This window comes from Xenopus laevis, chromosome 5L (assembly GCF_017654675.1).
Source record: "Xenopus laevis strain J_2021 chromosome 5L, Xenopus_laevis_v10.1, whole genome shotgun sequence".
Taxonomy (NCBI): domain Eukaryota; kingdom Metazoa; phylum Chordata; class Amphibia; order Anura; family Pipidae; genus Xenopus; species Xenopus laevis.
In genome coordinates, this window is record NC_054379.1 from 132,014,165 (window position 1) to 132,032,836 (window position 18,672).

An 18,672-nucleotide genomic window follows, 5' to 3' on the forward strand; every position below is an offset into this window, starting at 1 on the left:
CAATGTACTTCACGGAAACCACACACATTTCTTAAGCTTGTTCAACACTGCCACCTACTGCACAAATGGCAATAACTAGAGTAAAATTACCATTTAGAGCATCTATAGGTACAGAAAATAAAATAGTGAATTTGTTATTTTATAAAGATACATTAACATTAACGACTGCTACTATATTTAGGGAGCATTTTATTCATTCAGAAATGCTGATTAAGATGCAGAGTACTGTTACCTTGCTGTAAAATATATCAGGGGCTGTTAAATGTTTTTCTAAGAAAATTTAAAGAGCATAAGAGACACAAATTTAATGGGGGGGGTAAAAAGACACATCCAATTAGATGTCAATGAGGTGACCAGTGATTACATTGTTTTAATGAATGTTGTTACAGGTATGGGATCCGTTATCCCGAAACCTTTCATCCAGAAAGCTCAGAATTATGGGAAGGCCATCTCCCATAGACTTCATTTTAATCGAATAACTAAGAATTTTACAAATGGTTTCCTATTTCTCGGTAATAATAAAACAGTGCCTTGTACTTAATCCAAACTAAGATATAATTAATATGTATTGGAGGTAAAACAATCCTATTGAGTTTAAATAAAGTTTAAATTTGTTTTTTAATAGATTTAAGGTAATGAGATGCAAGGTAAGGAAAGACCACTTATCTGGAAATCCTGAACATTCTGCATAACAGGTTCCATCATACTAGAATGCAACAGATTTAAAGGACAAGGAAAGCCAGATGCACTGGGGAGCATAGAGGGTTTAGCTCATGATAGACGTCAGACACAGGCCAAATCAGAACTCTGTAACCCCTGCACCTAATCCTCCTCCCCTCCACACATCACATCTCCATGCTGCTCATGATTAAAATTAATTTCCTCCTCTGCATATGCAGTTACAGAAGGGCAGAAGGGGTAGGCAGGCATCAAGCGATTCAGGAAAAAAGCCCAAAAAATTTGTATGATTTGGGTTTTCGCTTGATTTTATTGGGTTTTTTTCACAATCCAATTACATTGAGTTTTTTTTATTAATAAATAAGCTAAAATTGGCATAATAATAATAATTATAATAATAAATTATGAGTTAAATTTGGATTTTAGTAAATAACCCCATAAATTTACTTCAATTAAGCACAATAGAATTTTTTTTAGGATTGTTTTGCTCCCACTAAAGATTAATTACATTTTAGTTAGGATTAAGCACAAGGTACAGGTATGGAACCCATTATCCAGAATACTCAGGACCTGGGGTTTCCAGATAATGGCTCTTTCTTTAATTTGGATCTTCATAACTTAAGTCTTCTAAAAAAAAAAAAAAGGCATTTAAACGTTAAATAAACCCAACAGGCTGGTTTTGCTTCCAATAAGGATTAATTATATCTTAGTTTGGATCAAGTTCAAGCTGCTGTTTTATTATTACAGAGAAAAGGGAAATCATTTTTCAAAATTTTAATTATTTGGATAAAAATGGAGTTTATGAGAGACAGCCTTCGCGTTATTCTGAGCTTTCTGGATAATGGGATAATAACTCTTTTGTTATTACAGAGTAAAAAAATAATTTTTAAAAATTTGGATTGTTTGATTAAAATTGAGTCTATGGGAGACAGCCATTCTGTAATTCGGAGCTTTATGGATATCGGGTTTTCGGATAAGGGATCCTATAGCTGTATCCTCATATTTTCCAACAAGGGGTACTTTATATATTATAATACACGTATTTTAGTGAGTCATGTGACAAATTTTCCTTTTTCTCTGTAGTAATAAAACAGTAGCTTGTACTTGATCCCAACTAAGATATAATTAATCCTTATTGGAAGCAAAACCAGCCTATTGGGTTTATTTAATGTTTAAATGGATTTCTAGTAGACTTAAGGCATGAAAACCCAAATTAAGGAAAGATCCGTTATCCGTAAAACCTCAGGTCCCGAGCATTCTGGATAACAGGTCCCATGCCTGTATTAGAATTTACCTCGAAGTTCCATGACCTGTATAAGGCCTTGTGCTTTTATATGGTCATGGAACTCCTCGGGGACTTATAACAACCTTATATTTTACAATAAGGGCCAGTGCCGTAACTGGTGCGTGACTCGCAGCCGGGCCCCGCCCCCCCTCCGAAAATGACGGATTTCACTGGTGAGCTGGCTGCCGGGGGGCCCAGAGGGGATGCGGGTCCTAGTCCGCTCGCACCCTCTGCTCCCCCGGTAGTTCCACCACTGATAAGAGCTACTTTATTCACTATATAATATGCTATTAGCATGTACTGGTAGAAGCCATGTGTTTGCTTCAGAAATATTACAATAGTTTATATAAATAAGCTCATAAGCTCAAGTCATTCAAGCTGGATAAATGAAGAAAAAGCACAAGTTACACAGTACCTAACAGATGAGCCCAGTCCAATACAATGGTGTTTTGTCTGTTATCTGCTATGTAACCTGTGCCCTTTCTCCTTTTTTCCAGCTTGATTGACTGCCCCAATGGCTACACAGCAGTTTATTTATATAAACTATAGTAGTCTTTCTGAATAAAACACACAGCTTTTACCAGTGCAGAACAATGGTACATTATATTTTAATTACTCTGAAACAGTTTCAGTTTTTGGTGTTACTGTTCCAAAAAAACTTGAACAAAACAATGATTACAATACACATCTTTACCTTTACTAAAGCTAGGTGGCAGTAAAGGCCCAGTATATACTGTATCTGGTGCTGCTCGGTTCTTTGTACTGATCTTCAGTGAGCTGAATGCATTCATATAGGTTTTAAATGAAGTTTATTTATAAAATATACTGTATGCATCTGTCTATATTAACCGTATCTCATTTATAATACAGATATGGGACTCAGCAGTCATCACTGTGTAAGAAAACGGTGTATGTATCAATCTGTGTATTGATTTTCAGAGATCATGTACCTCTGTTTGAAAATACTATGGAAAAATACTATTTGAAAATACTTTGGGAAAATATGGCGTTCATTAATCACTGGTTTTTTTTTCACTGGAAATTACTAGCTACTTGAATTTATTACCATTGACTTTAAGGGTGGTGGCACACATGGCTACTGGAGGAGATTAGTCGCCCAGCGACAAATCGCTTCTTCTTTCGGCGACTAATCTCCCCTAAATGCCTTCCCGCGGGCTAGAATATAAATCGCCGGCGGGATGGCACTCGGATCGCTTTGTTTTTCCGAAACTGCCCAAAATTGCCTCACGAGGAAAATCCGAAGCGACCCGAATGTCATCCCGTCTGCGATTTACATTCTAGCCAGCGGGAAGGCATTTAGGGGAGATTAGTCCCTGAAGAAGAGGCGATTTGTCGCTGGGCGACTAATCTCCTCCAGTAGCCACGTGTGCCACCATCTAAATGTATTATACAAGGTCTCAAGCAGGATAAAATAATGGCATGAAATGCAGCATTGAGGCAGGATAGAATAAAACACACAACTTGATATATTTATTAAATATATAACACAGCGTTTTTCTGTCATTAATTGTTTTATACAGTATGATAAATAGTAGGGATGCACCGAATCCACTATTTTTGATTCGGCCAAACCCCCAAATCCTTCCTGAAAGATTCGTCTGAATACTAAACCAAATCTGAATCCTAATTTGCATATGCAAATTAGGGGTGGGAAGGGAAAAACATCTTAGACGATCTTGTTTTGTGACAAAAAGTCAAGCGATTTCATGCATATGCAAATTAGGATTCGGATTGGGTTCGGGAAGGAAGAAGGATTCGGCCGAATCTGAATCCTGCTGAAAAAGGCTGAATCCTGGCCGAATCCCGAACCGAATCCTGGATTAGGTACATCCCTAATAGATAGGCCCCCTAGTGCTCTAGCACTTATGTCTGGGGCATTGGTAAATTACCACTTAAATGTTTCAACATCTGCATACATTTTAATTCTGCATCTTCTGTATTATTTATCGGAATAGCCTGGGAACAGATTATTTGAAATGTTAAAGAACAGGTTCTTAGTGACATTATTTGCCTTTTTATAATGACTCTTTCCAGCTTTCAAATGGGAGTCACTGACCCCATCTAAGAAAACAAATGCTCTGTGAGGCTACAAATGTATTGTTATTGCTACTTTTTATTACTCATTTTTCTATTCAGTCCCTCTCCTATTCATATTCCAGTCTCTTATTCAAATCAATGCATGGTTGCTAGGGATTTGGACCCTAGCAACCAGACTGCTGACATTGCAAACTAGCGATCTGCTGAATAAAAAGCTAAATTACTCAAAAACCACAAATAACAAAAAATTAAAACCAATTGCAAATTATTTCAGAATATCTCTCTCTACATCATACGAAAAGTTAACTCAAAAGGTGAACAACCCCTTTAAGGGCCCAGTTACTCAGTTTAACAGGCTTATAGGCAGTACATTGTAAAGTTGCTTAGATTATTACATTGTCTTTCATTATACAAACATATTTTTAAAATTCTGAGTGGACATCACTTTTAAAGAAACTATATCATTTTTAAGTGACTGCTCAGTTACAGAGGAATTGTATGACCACAAAAAGGTACATTTTTGTTGCATTAAATGGAATAATGTCTCCCTACTGTAGACTATATAAAATTCACAGGCACTCTTTTCATTCTGGGGCCCATACAGGTCACATACTCTATGCATATGGGGAATTACACTGTTCAGCTGATTCCTGGCGTTCATACAGTATTCATAATATTTTCATGTATGGAATTGTGAATATTGCAATATTTAAGGGGATTTTTAGAAATGTACACTGAGCACTATCAGTAGGGCGTTTGATTGCTCAAAGCAAAACTGACACACATATTTACATTTTCAGGGGACCAGAAAAAAAGATGTAAAATCTAGGAAAATGTAAAATCAGGGAAATGTATTATGCATAATATATAGGTGGGACAACAAGACAACAATGTAAAATGAGGTTTCACTGGATTATTATTATTATTATTATTAATGTTGTTATTATTAGTATTATTATTGCTATTGCTTTTGTTGTTGTTATTATTATTATGATTTTATAGACATGTATGTATAATGTGCCAATTCGTTAAAACAATCCTGACAGTTGGGCAATTTTGTGAAAATATTGAGCTGCTGTGAATCCTTGAGGATTGCTCAGTTTGACATTTCATAAATCAGCCCCTATATTTCTCCGTTGTGACAATTTAACAATTAGATAAATTAGGGATGCACCAAATCCACTATTTTGGATTCAGCCGAACCCCCGAATCCTTTGTGAAAGATGCGGCCGAATACCGAACTGAATCTGAACCCTAATTTGCATATGCAAATTAAGTGTTGGAAGGGGAAAAAATGTTACTTCCTTGTTTTGTGACAAAAAGTCAAGTGATTTCCCTCCCCACCCCTAATTTGCATATGCAAATTAGGGTTCGGATTCGGTTCGGCCGGGCAGAAGGATTCAGGCCGAATCCTGGCCGAATCCCGAACCGAATCCTGGATTCGGTGCATCTTTAAGATAAATATACAAAATAAGGAACCAACTGTTTTTCAGAATTTTTCACTTTACAGAATAAACCCATTGCAGTATAACCCAGGTGGTTGCTGTTAAATAAAAAAAAAGATTATAAAAAGCAAAACACTGAATTTTGATTTCAACATTTTACTAAGTGGGTAGTCACACAAGTGCTTAGAGGCTCTCTTGCGTTATGTGGATGTTACGTGATGTAACCTCTAGTCTAGAGATTTAAATTTTCGGAAGAATTTTTGGATCCCTTGTTATTTATGGGCAACAAGGATATTCTTTCCATTCTCATAGCCTATCTTCATTCACTATGAAAGTAGTTGTGCAAAATATCTCTTACATGGCACCCATGCATAGCTGTACTCTGTACACTACTGGCACATGTGTTTTTTTAGCATCTAGAATGTCACTAACTGGCTCACTTCTGTTGCATCTTAAAGGTTTTTGTCTCTCGCATGAATTCAATTAAAAAATGCCATACACCCATATGAGTGCAACTGCCCCAGGTTGGTCCTTTGACATTCTAGCAGGGCCGGATTTACTTAAAGGGCACCCCTAGGCCCGCTGTCGTTCGTTGCCCCTGTCCCCTCCGTTTTATTCGCTCATATTTTTATCATCAGGACTGCAACAATTGGGATTAGCGCAGGGGAGTTTAAAAAAACTATTGTATCTCCTGCGCATCCCCAGTGTTTCTGAACCAATGTGGATGTGGTTGGGCAGCTTGTCGCCCCCTCAAATCCTGCCACCCTAGGCCCGGGCCTTGGTGGCCTCTCCACAAACCCTGGCCTGCATTCTGGAATCAGTAAAAACCTGTCTGTTCTGGTTCCTTTACATCATATTCACACTATGTGAAATAGCATCAATTTGGGGCTTACAGACAAATTTTTTAGGGTGCAATTAACAAACGAATATCAGGTATATAAAGTGTTCTTCCCTTTCAGTATACATAATCCAAAAATATAACAGATATAAACAGTATACTTTACGTTTAGCCAATAAATAGATTTGTTTGATTTGTGATAAGCTAAACAATTACAGATGTACTGTAATTGTGCCTGCTGCTAGTTTAGATTGCAATTTTAGGCGCAAGCTGTGCAGCAACTTTAGTAGGTGCAACTGCCAGAAAACCTAGATGCAACTACTTTATTTTATTGAATATTTTATCATACAAAGTTGGGTGTGATATTGTGCCTATGCACTGCACCTTGTACTTATAAATGTCACCCATGATCTTCTCTATCCCAGCAAATATCCAAAAAATGCAACATAAGCTTATCCACACAAATATTTTAAACATAAAACATTTCAACAAAGTTCATACTTAGAGGCACATTTATCAAAGGCAGTCGAATTCATGTGAATTTTTAACTCTTAAATTCTTATATACTCGAAATTTGATTGGGGGGTTATATAACAAAAAACAAATATCTAAAATGAACAATATTACCGACCTGAAAACTCGAAATGAATTAATCTAATTTTGACTAGACTCGATTCAAGTTTTTTCTCCAAAAAAAACTCAAATGTCAGGAAGGCTAGTAACATGTTCAAATTGATGCCTGGACCTCATACTGTATGTGAACTCGGAAGGTTATAGGTAGCGAATAATCAAATTCGAATATTTAAAGGCCAGGGTTTGATAAATCTCGAATTTTGAATTCAATTTAAAATTTGAATCAAGTTTGGATTATTCACAATTTGATTTCAAGCTTTTTAAATAATAAATGAGGTCAAATCATGGATTCTAGTTTGACTGGACTTTTTTTATTTAAATAATCAGAAAAAATGGGATTTTAGTAAATAACTCTCTAAGGGGCCGATTCACCAAGGGTTGAATATCGAGGGTTAATTAACCCTCGATATTCGACTGGGAATTAAAATCCTTCGACTTCGAATATCGAAGTTGAAGGATTTTAGCGCAAATAGTGCGATCGTAGGATTATTCCTTCAATCGAACGATAAAATCCTTTGAATCGAACGATTCGAAGGATTTTAATCCAACGATCGAAGGAATATCCTTCGATCAAAAAAAGTTAGCCAAGCCTATGGGGACCTTCCCCATAGGCTAACATTGAGTTCTGTATCTTTTAGATAGTGAACTAGGGGGTCGAAGTTTTTTCTTAAAGAGACAGTACTTCGACTATCGAATGGTCGAACGATTTTTAGTTCGAATCCTTCGATTCAAAGTTGTAGTCGAAGATCGTAGTAGCCCATTCGATGGTCGAAGTAGCCCAAAAAAAATCGGCCCCTTCAAGTGTATGACTACTGTTAGCAAGTAGTGTCCTCTATGCTCCCCTACACACTAAAAGGCTTGGAAGAAGAGTAGAGAATAATACATTACATTTTAATTTTTTTTTTTTAATTTTCAATATTTCTACAGGTATGGGATCCATCATTATCATCATCATTAGCTGGTAAATTCTCTGTAACAATGAACCTGCCAGAACCTCAGGGATTTAATAGGTCACAGATAATGCTTGAAAATGATACCGTGAAGAGAAACATGAGCCTAGGAAATAAATGTACATACATAAATCTGGGGAACTTGCTGGCTTGTCTCTAGAGAGGGTCCCTTTTGGAACTTCTTTAAGGGTCCTTCGTTTTGTTAAAGGAACAGTTCAGTGTAAAAATAAAAACTGGGTAACTAGATACAGTAGCTGTGTGAAATAAAAACAATGTTTCTCATATAGTTAGCCAAAAATGGAATGTATAAAGGATGGAAGGACTGGATGTCTAACATAAAAGCCACAACACTACTTACTGCTTTGCAGCTCTCTAACTTCTTACTTAGTCGGCGACTTGAAGGGAGGCCACAAGGGACAACGGAGTTCAGTTAATTTGCTTTTGATCCTTAGAACGCAAGTCAGATTCAAAAGCAAAATGACTGGACACTTATGTCCTATGTGGCTCCCCTTCAGGTAACTGATTGGTTACTGACTGGTAACAGGTTAGCGAGCTGAAAAGCAGAAAGTAGTGTTCTGGCAATTATGTTAAACATCCAGTCTCTCCAGCCTTTTCATATTACATTTCTGGCTAACTAACTATATTAGAAACGTTTTTAGTTTCAACAGCCTATCTACTTACCCAGTTTCATTTTTAGACTGAACAGCTCCTTAAATTCAGAAATCAAAGTCAAAACTCACCAATAAATGGGGAAGTAAATACAGAGAAAGCGTGATTTTTATTTCCCTATAATTTGTAGGTTAGTTCTCCAGGAGTAAAACTGTCCTCCGTTTCATACATAATATAGTTTGGTACATTACTACATCAATTAGAGTTGTAAGAAATCATTCTTTATAAAATACATCCCCCTTTAGTATAATTTTGTGCATGCTATAATTAATTTCCTGATCATGTGTTTCATCCTCCAACACATGAGGTTCTGCATTAACTTTCCCATTGTTGTTGAGCATGGATCTTTTTACTGCCTTAAAGCAATTTGTAGCATCCAGACTATATAATTTATAATTAAGGGAATGTTGTATTTGAAGCATTCTATTTTTAGTGCTGGTTTATTTGCATAAAGAGAAACCAGATGTATTGCAAGTCCAGAAATAAGACATAACTGCCAGCATCTATTAAAATGCATAGCATGTTCCATGTTTCTCATATCCTTGCCACTGGTCCAGTGGCTCCCCTTTGATGGGGCGTTAAGGTAACATTCTGCCTGGGCTTCAACCAGTGACCAGGTGTTATCAATGCTGTCTGTATTACCTCTGCTCTATATAAGCAGACAGGCAGCTAAGGGCCTGTGTAACTACTATTGGTATCCCTGTATTCCCAAGTAGGCATGGCCTGTTTCACCTGTTGTCAATCTACTCACAGGTGTTCTGAGTTAGTCATTAGTCTAATTGACAGTTATTGGTCAAGAGTGTTTGGTCCTAGGTGCTCTGTAACCTGTGTTTGCTGTTCCTTTGACTCCTGCTACCTGTTCCTGTTCCCTGTGTGACTTTCTGGTTCTAATCCTGGCCTGTTCCTGACCTTGAGTTTGCCTCACAATTCTACTCCTGTTATCTGGTTCTGAATCTGCCTGTCTGGCCATGTCCAGCTCATTCCTTGCTGGCTCCTTCCAAGAGTATACTGTTAGGTCCATAAATCCTTGGACAGAGACAACTTTTTTCTAATTTTGGTTCTGTACATTACCACAATGAATTTTAAATGAAACAACTCAGATGCAGTTGAACTGCAGACTTTCAGCTTTAATTCAGTGGGTTGAACAAAAAGATTGCATAAAAATGTGAGGAAATAAAGCCTTTTTTAACACAATGACTTCATTTCAGGGGCTCAAAAGAAATTGGACAAATTAAAAAACTGAAAATTAAATGTTGAAAACCCTTTGCTGGCAATGACAACCTGAAGTCTTGAACTCATGGACATCACCAGATTCTGGGCTTCCTCCTTTTAAATGCTCTGTCAGACCTTTACTGCATCGGCTTTCAGTTGCTGTTTGTTTGTGGGCCTTTCTGTCTGAAGTCTTTAAAGTGAAATGCATGCTCAATTGGGTTCAGATCAGGTGACTAACTTGGCCATTCAAGAATATTTCACTTCTTTGCTTTAATAAACTCCTGGGTTGCTTTGGCTGTATTTTTGGGTTATTATGAAACGCCTCCAATCAATTTGACTGGATTTGAGCAGACAGTATGTCTCTGAACACCTCAGAATTCATTCTGCTGCTTCTGTCCTGTGTCACATCATGGATAAACACTAGTGTCCCAGTGCCACTGGCAGCCATGCACGCCCAAGCCATCACACTGCCTCCACCATATTTTATAGATGATGTGATATGCTTTGGATCATGAGCTGTTCCACACCTTCCCCATACTTTTTTCTTGCCATCATTCTGGTAGAGGTTGATCTTGGTTTCATCTGTCCAAAGAATGTTTTTCCAGAACTGTGCTGGCTTTTTTAGATGTTTTTTTTTTTTAGCAAAGTCCAATCTAGCCTTTCTATTCTTGAGGCTTATTAGTGGCTTGCACCTTGTAGTGCACCCTCTGTACTTACTTTAATGCAGTCTTCTCTTTATGGTAGACTTGAATATCGATACGCCTACCTCCTGGACTTTTTTGGCTGTTGTGAAGGGGTTTCTCTTCACCATGAAAATGATTCTGCAATCATCCACCACTGTTGTCTTCCGTGGACATCCAGGTCTTTTTGCATTGCTGAGTTCACCAGTGCTTTCTTTCTTTCTCAGGATGTACCAAACTGTAGAGTTTGCAACTCCTAATATTTGTAGCAATTTCTCTGATGGTTTTTTTTCTGTTTTTGCAACTTAAGGATGGTTTGTTTCACCTGCATGGAGAGCTCCTTTGACCACATGTTGTCTGTTCACAGAAAAATCTTCCACATACAAGCACCCCCCCTGTCAGGACTGCCAGAAGCACCCAACGGCGCTGCTCACCTTCCCGGCGCTCGAGATGAAAATCCAAGATGGCAGCGCCCATGTTGAACACATGCGTGCAGCGTCGATGCATGATGTCGTCATCACTGGTGCTGATGAAAATCCAAGATGGCGGCGCCCATGTTGAACACATGGGTGCAGCGTCGCTGCATGATGACGTCATCACTGGTGCCGGGATTTTGTCATAAAAGGACGCCCTGGACACTGAAACCCTGCCCAATTATAGGTTTCTTGTGCTATAGAACCTGGATGTGTTTTACTATTGCTATCCTGATTCCTGCCTGAAACTCTGACTTTGAACCTGATCTGCCTGCCTCCTGAAACTTTGCCTGGACTTTGACTATTCTCTTGTTTAACCCCTCGGATACCATGATCTTGGACTTTTGTTCCTGGCTTCCTCCTTGGTCCGGACTACTTCCTTTGGGAGCCGCTAGGCCCCCTTGACACCCCCCCCCCCCAAATCAACTCCAGGGCTTTTATCTGCTTAATTTATAATGACATAACGCAGGAATTGCCCACACCTGCCCATGAAATAGCCTTTGAGTCAATTGACCAATTGCTTTGAGCCCCTGAAATGAAGTGATTGTATTATAAAAAGGCTTTAGTTCCTCACGTTTTTATGCAATCTTTTTGTTCAACCCACTAAATTAAAGCAGTTCAACTGTATCTGAGTTGTTTCATTTAAAATTCTTTGTGGTAATGTACAGAACCAAAATTAGAAAAAAATATTGTCTCTGTCCACCCAAGTAGCTGAGGGCCAGGCCCAAAGCTAAAGGTGGTTGTTAAAGGCAGAAGAGCATGCTTGGTAAAGAATCCAGGGTTTGGGTTTGCCATATGTGACAATAGCAAAACACCTTGTGGTCATGCTAAATTTTATCTTCCATATTAAATACAGATGACTTACTCTCTTAGGAATATATCCCTTCTGTACCTCATGGAAGTTATAACTGCAAGCGTAAGGTTGTGATGAAAATTAATTGCACCCAGTCACTGTGTTTGTGGCGACGCTCTCAGTATGGCCACATCTATTGTCTAACTCCCAGCCAGTGTGTTTAGATGTGACATTATGATGTTCAGCAACAAGAATTGGCATGACAAGACAAGCTGGGTGTGCTACAAAGAGATTTGAAGAGTAAGCTGCAATCTGGGGTATGTTGGGAAGAGAGTCTTGTTGGGGAATTTTTTTTGTGAATAACCATTTACCAAAAAGAATCACATCACCTTCCTGAGAAAAAGCCACATACGACCCCACGTGAGTGAAGTGAGTGGAGTCTGAATCCCATGGTGCAGAAGGCCATCTGGGTAATGAAGCTGTAGTATTATAGGCACGTACATCTGCATTTGTGTTGAAATCAAAATACATCCCAACTATACCCAGTTGATGGGTAAATGGCATTTATTTTTTTTCTGGAAAGTGAGCCGATTTATGCCAGTCTGGCTGATCACAAAGGGATGATGGAGTGGCCTGACAAGATCAGGGCTGTGGCTAGAATGCACCACTTTTTTATACATTACAGCAGTGGTCCCCAACCTTTTTTACCTGTGAGCCACATTCAAATGTAAAAAGAGTTGGGGAGCAACACAAACATGAAAAAGTCCCCTGGGGTGCCAAATAAGGGCTGTGATTGGCTATTTGGTAGCCCCTATGTTGACAGGCAGCCAACAAGGGGCTCTACTTGGCACTATACTTAGTTTTTATGCAATTAAAACTTGCTTTCAAGCTTGAAATTCAAAAATAAGCTCCTGCTTTGAGGACCCTGAGAGCAACATCCAAGGGGTTGGAGAGCAACATGTTGCTCGCGAGCTACTGGTTGGGGACCACTGCATTACAGGATTATAGCCTTACGCGTTTTGTGTTCTCACAACACTTTGGGGCAAATTCACTAAGATGCAAAGTTGCGCCAGGCGCAACTTCGCCGCACTTCGCCGCACTTCGCCAGGCGTAGTTTCGCCAGGGCTCCGCAAATTCACTAAAATCCGAAGTTGCGCACAGGGGTAGCGTAAGGTTGCGGAGTTGCGCTAGCGTTGATTCGCTATATAAAGCGAAGTTACGCTAGCGAAGGCTAATTTGCATACGGCGCGAAATTCAAATTTCAATGGAGGAACACGTATTTGCACTACAAATGCCTAGAAAACCTTCAAATCAGCAAATAAAAATTTTATTTTGCCCTACACATGTGCCCACTGTCTAGGTAAGTTGCCATGAGTCAGGAAATGTAGCGGGGGAGGAAGGGGAGCCCCAAAAAATTCTCAATATTTTTCAGCCTATCAGCCATCATGTAGAAAACACGCCAGCGTTTTTTGGGACTTGGAAAAAAAATTGACTTTTTTTTAAACAATTCCTATCTACTCTATTGCGCTTCGCCAGGTCTGAGGTGGCGAAGGAAGTCTAGCGTAAAAGGTAGCGTTCAGTACACTGCGCAAGTTAGTGAATTTGCGTAGTTTCGTCGCCAGCGAAAATTCACCTGGCGTAAGGTTGCGAAGTAACACTAGCGAAACTACGCCAGCGTTCGTTAGTGAATTCGTTAGTAGCGAAAATGCCAAACGCTAGCGAATTAACGCTAGCGTTCGGCGCTTCGCGGCTTAGTGAATTTGCCCCTTAATCATAGGCTTATGATTGTGTTGTGAGAACACTAAACGTGTAAGCCTGTAATCCTTGTTTGTACTTCAATAAACACCTGTTTTTGAACAAGTCTGAAAGAAAACCTTCAAATCAGCAAATAAAAATTTTATTTTGCCCTACACATGTGCCCACTGTCTAGGTAAGTTGCCATGAGTCAGGAAATGTAGCGGGGGAGGAAGGGGAGCCCCAAAAAATTCTCGATATTTTTCAGCCTATCAGCCATCATGTAGAAAACACGCCAGCGTTTTTTGGGACTTGGAAAAAAAATTGACTTTTTTTTTAAACAATTCCTATCTACTCTATTGCGCTTCGCCAGGTCTGAGGTGGCGAAGGAAGTCTAGCGTAAAAGGTAGCGTTCAGTACACTGCGCAAGTTAGTGAATTTGCGTAGTTTCGTCGCCAGCGAAAATTCGCCTGGCGTAAGGTTGCGAAGTAACACTAGCGAAACTACGCCAGCGTTCGTTAGTGAATTCGTTAGTAGCGAAAATGCCAAACGCTAGCGAATTAACGCTAGCGTTCGGCGCTTCGCGGCTTAGTGAATTTGCCCCTTAATCATAGGCTTATGATTGTGTTGTGAGAACACTAAACGTGTAAGCCTGTAATCCTTGTTTGTACTTCAATAAACACCTGTTTTTGAACAAGTCTGCCTGGAGGATTGCTCTTTAAATGCCTGCTCTACAAACATATATATAGTGATATTCTTATCTAACTGGTCTGAACAGAATCAATAGGCAAGTAAGTGCCAAGCTTTACAATGAGTTGGTATATGTTATAAGTGTGTGCCAAGAGTGATATTCATGACTTGCATTGTGCCTTCTGACTTCAAACTTTGTCCATTGACCAATAAAGAGTCTGAAGTATGCTTTTTCTCTAATAGGCAGTTGCTATTGATATAATGTAATTGTCTGCCATTTCACAGAGATAAGCAAATTGACCATTATTTTGTTTAAATGGATTTGCAGATCAATGATCTCAGCAGTGTTCATTCCAAACTGGGAACACATTGTTCTTTATTGTTAATGATTTGGATATGAGTTGTTACATTTTAAAAAATATTTTGCTTACAAAGCAGATGAAAAAAACAGAAGTAACATGATCAAATAACTTTTTCACTGATTGCGGATTTTGGATAACCAAATCATATTTCCAACCCACCCACACTACTTTAAGAACCAAACCACCGTATATAGATATTTAACATTGAGATGCCAAAACCATGGGAGTGTGCCATGTTTAAGTTTTTAGGTTTCAAGATTGATTCGAGGGAGACTGTGTGTAGACTTCTGCTGGAAAAGCTGTAAGACCTTGTTAAACTATTGTATTGTGTGTGGCAGTTACTTTGGGGCAACTCCAGTCGTTGCTTGGTAGGATTAAACTCATGTGAAGGATTATGCCTATGGGCAGGATTTTCTGTAAAAAGATTAGCAGTGGAATGCAGGGGTTGAGGGAAAGAAGCCATTTGAGAGTATTTGAATAGGTTTTGTTTTTGAGGGGGAGGCTAAATCAAAACTAGAACTGGTTCTTTTTAGTAATGTAAAGTAATGGTCACTATTTGGTTCATTTTCCTAAGAGCAATGGTGAATGGGAAAATGGTCCCGTGAATGGAGGGTTTTAAGTTGAAAATTTATCTCCATGAAGCATGGTTGCCATTACTATTCAGCAGGCCACATAGCAACTCCCCTGATGCACCAAAACCTACCAGAGTCACCCAAACACTGACCCCTATCTGCACAAACTCTTGCCCTTTTTGTGAATAACCCCACCCTTTTGCAGCCCTCATGCACCTTTATTAGATATCTGTAAATGTCATTGATGACCTTCCTGGAGATATGCAAACAGGCAAGTTATACAGTGGGCATTATAGCTTTTATAACTTAGCTAAATGGTGTTGAAGGCCCAAAATTGTTACCACTACAGTTACAGATTTGATGTATGTAAATATAATTCAACAAGGCATCTTAAAGTAATCAATCATTATACCTGCATTATTCCTGACTGGTCTCTGAATGGTACAAGATCAGTATCCTGTAAGCCTGATCAGTATACCTTATTGATAAGAATAAATCACCGGCTAATGGCAGCAGTTCTCCTAATGAGGCTTGTATCCTGTAATGAAAAATCACTCAGAATTGCGCACACAGGAGGCAAGTCACTCATATCTATATCACACACTTCATCAAGGATATGATTTCAAGTTCTTACCATAGGAAAAACTCTGTATGGTTTGTTATTTAGTCTTAGCAGAGATAAGATGATTACACTGCATTTCTGCCTCATTTGCAGTTATTTTTAAACGTTCCATTCCCTCGTATTCCAACAGAAAGCTTTACAGAGGACAACTGGGCACCTTTTTTATCGTGAGACAGTCACTACCTATACCATTTAGAAATACAAGGGATGTTTGGAGTATATCATATGATCTAAGCTCCAGAATACCCTAATAAATCTAATCCACTTTAATGCTATAACTATTACCAAATAACTAGCAATTAGTCTCCTACAAAGGAAAGCAAACATAAAATTGGTTGCTATTTATAATAGCACTGGTGCAATTTAGCAACTATGTTTATCAGCCCCAAAGTTAGCAAACCTGTTTGGTCAGCCCTTTCGCCAGACAATGCTTGAAAGATGTAGCATCAAGAAGAACCTGCTGCTACAACGTAAACCATCAGACCCAAGGGACTTTTATTTATTACTGACCTTGGCCTGGTTTAATGATGATCACTCAGGATATGTATCAAGGAGGGCCTCTCATGAAGCAAAAGTCAACAAATAATAAATATATACAGTATATAAATTTGGCTTTAATTTATGTAGAATGCATTGTGAATAAATGTTAATAGAGGTGAATAACATAAAGTAGTTGTAACACCAAACTAAAGTACAAGCAGGCGAAAGTGCTTACTGGGCTCATTTTGGTCAATATCCAACTTCATATAGACCCAAATCTTAGATAACAAATGTTGTCTCTACACATAGGGGCAGATTTATGGGTCGGATTGAAAATTAGAATTTTAAATTCAAATTTCAAGTTTATTTAAGTGTAATTTGACTAGGGAATAGTCCAAATTCGATTCGAGTTTAAAAAAATTCAGAATTCAAAATTTATCATGAACTGTTACTCTAAGAATTCAAATTCGACTATTTGCCATCTAAAACCTGCCAAATTGGTGTTTTAGCCTATGGGGGACCTCCTACAATCAATTTGGAGTTGTTTGGTGGACTTTTGAAAATCTAATTTTTTTAAAAAAAAATCCTATTCCTATTCACCAGTATTTAAAAAAAATCTAATATTTTAATAATTTTCGATTGGTTGTTTTTTTTCTAATTTTCGAGTTTATGGGAGTTTGTGGGAGTTTTTATAAATTCCCATAAACTCTAAATTCGACCATTGAAAACTATGCCCCATAAAATACAAAGTAAAAAACAGGGCCTGCCCCTGTCGATACACAGTCTTCAGATATTTCCTTTCAACCACTTTAAAGATTACTTAACGAGAATATCCTTTCTTTATTGATCATATACGATTTATAATACAATGATTTTATGAGGATTTGTGTGCATCAAATCTCTAGTACAATTTCTAGCAACATCAAACAATGCTACATGCTTTTGTTATTACCTGTTTTTAGTTTGGTGTTACTCAATGAGTTATAAGCATCCTTGCTGGATATCAGTAAACAGATATTCAAACCTGTCCTCATGATTCTATGACAGGGCTTGTTCCCACCTGAAATGCTGCCTTTAACTGTGCACACATTAGTTATGAAACTAAAACAATATTGTATATGCATAAACATAATTCTTTGTTTTTCCTCTGACATAACCACCTTGGTATGCATATATATTTTTGAAAACTGAGCTCAAGGGAATATCTGTGACATAGAATTAATCAAAGAAATTAAAATGAAATCACATAGCGGCAATTGAATGTTAAGAAGTACTTGGAACATAATAGTGTTTTTTAGATATTATGGGTTTAGATTTCTCTTATGTGGTCCAAAAATTTACTGGGGCCCATCTTAGCTCGCCATAGGTTCCTACTGTTAATCCTATTTAGTCCCAGTAATTCTAGGACAGAAAAAGTTCACCATAAATTGGCTTTCAGAAATAATTACAATTAAAAGAAAAATTAATCCCAAGTCACAGAATGGTGCAACGTTGTAAGGTGCTTCCCAGTAACAATAGTCACTACTGATGGATGCTCATGTGCTTTAAAAATGCACCAACCCAGTATACTTTAGTGTGGAGTGTGCCAACACCATCTTGCTATTATCACCAATGCATGTTCAAAACTTTTGTACCAGAAAATATTTAAAGGAGAACTAAACCCTTAATTAAAAAAAACCCTACCCTACATAGACCCCCTCCCTGCTCCCCCCAGCCTAGCTGTTTACCTTGGTAAATGCCCCTAACTCTTTACTTAACCATCGGTGCAGATTCAGGGCATTGGCGTTCACGGGCATCATGTTCTTCTCTTCGGTAATCTTCAGGTCTTCTTCCGGTGCTTCAATTTCTGTGACTTTCGGCACATGTGCAGTTGTCACGAAATGGAAGATTGCTCCAACTGCGAATGCGCCAATATGCCGCTCTCTTCCTGAAGATTACCGAAGAGAAGAAGATGGCGCCCATGAACTCTGATGCCCTGAATCTGCACAGAGGGGTAACTAAAGAGATAGGTACATTTACCAGGGGTAACAGCTAGGGTGGGGGGGAGCAGGTAAGGGGGTCTATGTAGGGTAGGGGGTTTTTAATTAAGGGTTTATTTCCCCCTTTAAGGGGGTTTTAGAAATGCAATAAATTGGGTCTTAAACAAATCATTTTTTTGTATATGACTTTAATTACATTTCACCATACATACTATAGTAACAGTTTAAAGTGAGGATTTAGCTGCTAACCTTTTCACAGTTCCTTTCACAAGTTAACATTACCAATGACTTTCTCTGAGCAAAGTCCAAGAGTCTCTGTTCTCTGTTCTTCCTCTTCTTGTCCTTTTGTGCCCCATTAAACATGAAACCATCTGCTGTTTTTACAGACTATTTTTATCTACATAATATAGGCTTATTTTAACAACACCTATATTTTTATATAGTTATAAGTTATTAATTACCTCCTATTTTGGCACACCTTGTAATACACTGCATATATTTACTTACTAAATAAATACA